At 40.4% G+C, this 4,303-nt stretch overlaps 1 long non-coding RNA gene across 1 annotated transcript; it reads right to left on the bottom strand.

Annotated features, from left to right (window-relative positions):
- Positions 1-4,051, bottom strand: LOC147424853 (uncharacterized). The gene is made up of 3 exons (XR_015186493.1): positions 3,896-4,051; positions 3,134-3,190; positions 1-672 (listed from the first exon to the last, which is right to left on the bottom strand). It is a non-coding gene; the product is annotated as an uncharacterized LOC147424853 (long non-coding RNA).
- Positions 4,052-4,303: the final 252 nt, after the last annotated feature.

The following is a 4,303-nucleotide window of genomic DNA, read 5'->3' on the forward strand; positions in this document are numbered from 1 at the left end:
GTCATCTCTACACCCTTGATGCAAAGAGTAACGAGTGGTTTTGGGTTCAAAAGTGTGAGACTTGAGGATGTAGGAGAGCCATTAACAAGTGTGTTAGCCACACTTACAACAAGTGCATTTTCCATGGAAGATTCCTGACCCTTTAAGTTAACAGTGTTCACCGGGGTTTCTTTTCTAGTATTGTCCTCACGAGGCAATGTATGAAGCTTCTACCTTTTTTTTCCAAGAGAACACCGTCTCCTTTTTCTAAAGACAGGAATTCTTCATTGTGTTGAACGTTTTGAAATGCCAAGACAACATCCCCTGTGCAAGAGATATCCTCAAACAAATCCCACCCCATATTTTTTAGAGAGAGGTTGTCTTCAACGCGCATCCGTGTAGCATAAAAGGCCATGGGGTCAAGCTTGTAGCACATATTATTGTCCCTTTACTTAATCTCATTACAAGGAACCCATTCCTTGCCAGCACACCCCTCTATAATATTGTTTATCACCCCATTTTGTTGAAAACCTAATGTTTCACCTTTCTTTGTGAATAAGAGCAAATCTGAGTGTAATTGTCTTTGTAGATCATAGACATCAATATACCATAAATATGAAAACTTTTGAGTAACCCCATCAATCACCTCAAGCCCCTTCTTCTGAGCTTTATCTTTCTTTGTCATTTGGGGGTCTAAAAAAACATACAAAAACAAAGCATTAATCCACATTACTCCACATGATTGTAACTTGAATACACCTAGGTACTTGCTTTAATTTTGACCATGTGGACAAAACTCACTCACTTAGAGTATAAAACTTACAAACGGATTGATAGAGTTTTGACCATGTGGATAATACTTAGGGATGGAGAGATAGCGAGAAAACCATGTGGACAGAAACAATGGCAAAATGAGAAATCCATGAGAAATCTAAGTGAGTGAGAGATAAATTACAAAACTGCAAAAGACAGTGTTCATTTTGACCATGTTGTTAAAACTTAGAGATGTAGGGAGGGACACAACGAGTTAGTGTGTGTGTGTGTGTGTGTGTGTGTGTGTGTGTGTGTGAGAGAGAGAGAGAGAGAGAGAGAGAGAGAGAGAGAGAGGGAAAGGAACAAACTCATTCACATAGATGCAACCAAGTGAAAAAATCTCACTCACTAAGAGAGAGTGTTAAAACATCGTTTCAAAAATTTTGACCATGTGGTCAAAAGTGAGGGATGAAGGGGGAAGATAGAGGATAAGGAAGCCATTGATAAAACTAGCAGATGTAGTGGGAAACTACAAAACTTAAGAGGGGGGTGATAGAGTTTTGACCATGTGGACAAAACTTTGGGGGACACACACACACACACACACACACACACACACACACACACACACACACACAGAGAGAGAGAGAGAGAGAGAGAGAGAGAGAGAGAGAGAGGGAGAGGGAGAGAGTTTTGACAATGTGGACAAAACCGATGGCAAAGCGACAAATCCATGGGAAATCTAGGGCCAAAGAGAGACAGGAGAGAGAGAGGAGAAGATAGAGAGGGGGGAGAGATAAACAGAGAGAGTTTTGACCATGTGGACAAAACTTAGGAAGAGAGAGAGAGAGAGAGAGAGAGAGAGAGAGAGAGAGAGAGATTTCTACAAGGTCTCTCTCTAGAGACAAGGGGGAGAGGGAGAAAGAGGGAGAGAGAATGTTTGAGATGACCAAACTCATTCACATAGGTTTGAGTAAGTGGGGAAAACGGCACTCACTAAGAGATGGTGTAAAAACATTGCTCAAAGGAGGACGTAGACAAACCATGGGGATGGAAAGAGAGATGCTATTAACATTCATACATGGCCTCTCTCTAAAGACAAAGAGGGAGAGAGAGGTTTGACCTTGTGAACAAAGGGGGATAGGTAGAAAGGAAGAGAGAGAAAGGGAGAGAAAGAGTTTTAACAATGTGGCCAAAACTCAAGGATGTATATATATATATATATATATATATATATATATATATATATAGAGAGAGAGAGAGAGAGAGAGAGAGAGATTAGAGGGAGAAAGAGTTTGAACCATGAGGACAAAACTCAAGGATTGACAGAAAGAGGGAGATAGAGAGTATAAGATTTTTCAACATGGTAATAACCTTGGACATTTATTATGTTACGATGCTATACTACTTTGTGGAAAAAAAATAGAGAGAGAGAGAGAGAGTTGCGTCAGAGAATGAGAAAGCCATCATACGAAACTCAAGGTGGAAGGAGAGGGAGCAAAGTCCGAGATTTGTCCACATGGATAAAATCTTCGATGTTGAATTTTTTCTTCTATTAAAGTACTTGGTGGTATTGGACAAAGGTGAACTTAGCTTACAAACTGTAGACACTAAATTATGCCCCTCCCTCCCTCCCCCCCCCCCCCCCCCCCCACCCTAAGCTTATTTCAATCATTGGTTTTGTTGTTTTGTCATGATGGAAAAGTGTGGCTTACAAATGAATGTTTTGCAATCAAACCTTGAATAGGTTTATCCATATGAGTAAAATATTCCTAGATCTTGAAATTGGAATACTTCTTTCAAAAGTGTAAATAGAATTCTTCAATATCGAAAATAGTCAAATTTATGTGGACAAGATGGCATAGTCACTCACACAATGAGATTTAAGAATAACAGTTTCAGTTTTATATGATTACTCTATTTTCTTGAATTTTTCATTCGGATTTTCCCTTTCTCCCCCTCTCTTCAACCGGTTAATTTTGGTTTTTCGACCGGCTCAAGGTTAAGCTAAGGCACACTTTTTTGGAACACATAATAATCGAATCATCATATCGTACAAATTTTTTTCCATAAGGTCAAAATTGTTATGGTTTTCCAAAAACTTAAACTTGTTATATGAATACAATATGAATTTATCATTTCACTTTATCAAAATAAAGAAAAACTATACAAATACCTTTAAGCTTTTAATGGAGTAAGTTAAACTCCTTCACATTTTTAGGCTAGTATCAACTCATGCACTTAGCTCGGACCAAGCAACTACGAATGACGCACACATCACCCTTTCAAACAAACATGGAGGGCTCCAACATCAATATTGAAGGTAGGTCATCACCTTCTCTTCATTTGCATTAATCAAACTTTGTTTATTTACTTTGATTAGTTAAGTTTTAAATGATACCTTTGATGGAACGATTGTTTCACATGTTGGCCGGAGGGAGATATCTACTGCACAACCCTGAAAAAAGTTAGGAAAGCTTAATCGATATAATGTAGAGTTGTTTACATAAAACTAGCGCACGCTATGTTTGTTTGCGTGTGTATTTGCAAGCATGAAAGAGAGAGAGAGGGACAGATTGTTCGTGTACAAAAAAATTTCTTGTGGAGTGTCTATCAATCTCTCTCTCTCTCTCTCTCTCTCTCTCTCTCGTTTCTCCATTGGCAAATAGCCTCGAGTAAGGCTCCCATCTTGTGTCACGGATGGTTGAGAGAGAGAGAGAGAGAGAGAGAGAGAGAGAGAGAGTTTTAAAACGACCTAAATTATGGTCTCAACAAATTGGCTCGATTAAGGCTCCCCATCTTATGTCACGGATGGTTGAGAGAGAGAGAGAGAGAGAGAGAGAGAGAGTGTTTGAAAACGCCTGATCTATGGTCCATGTGAGATTAGAGACGCCATTAATACGGGTGCAAGTGCATTTTATCCAACTTATTGGCTTTGTGTGTGTGCGCGCATGAGAGAGAGTGTGTGTGTGTGTGTGTGTGAGAGAGAGAGAGAGAGAGAGAGAGAGAGAGACTCTGCAACCTGTGCAAGGCCTTGGAGGCTTCACATTCTTAAAATCAAGCCTTAATATATCAACCAAGGGCTTTAGCTAAGCCTGTGAACGCGTGTGTGATCCCCTGGATTCAGCTTTGAAGGTTGATTCTGATGGACAGAAAGAAGCACCTTTGTGTGTACATGCAGAGAAGCTTGCCATAGCATTCAGGAACAGCAGCACCATTATTGCGCTCAGGAATCTTATGCCGAACTTGCGCAAGGCACAGAGAGAGAGAGAGGGCAAGGCTTGTATGTGTGTGTGTGTGTGTGTATGAATGAGAGAGAGAGAGAGAGAGAGAGAGAGTCTTTGCGTCGAACAACAATTCTGATCTGAAGCTAACGCGGACGCCAGTGAAGCGCCAACCTGCACGATTCTAGGAACTTGCAAACTCCTCATGAGTGGTTAAGGATGTCGACATTGCCGAGCTGGGAGAGTTCGAGACAATATGTTGTGCAGTGGCAGCGGCAGCAGGACCAGTGCTCAAAAAAACATTTTTAGAAAATTTGGCAAACCTACATATGTGTTCACATACTAGA

This window comes from Adiantum capillus-veneris, chromosome 25 (genome assembly GCF_014529385.1).
Source record: "Adiantum capillus-veneris isolate H3 chromosome 25, ASM1452938v2, whole genome shotgun sequence".
Taxonomy (NCBI): domain Eukaryota; kingdom Viridiplantae; phylum Streptophyta; class Polypodiopsida; order Polypodiales; family Pteridaceae; genus Adiantum; species Adiantum capillus-veneris.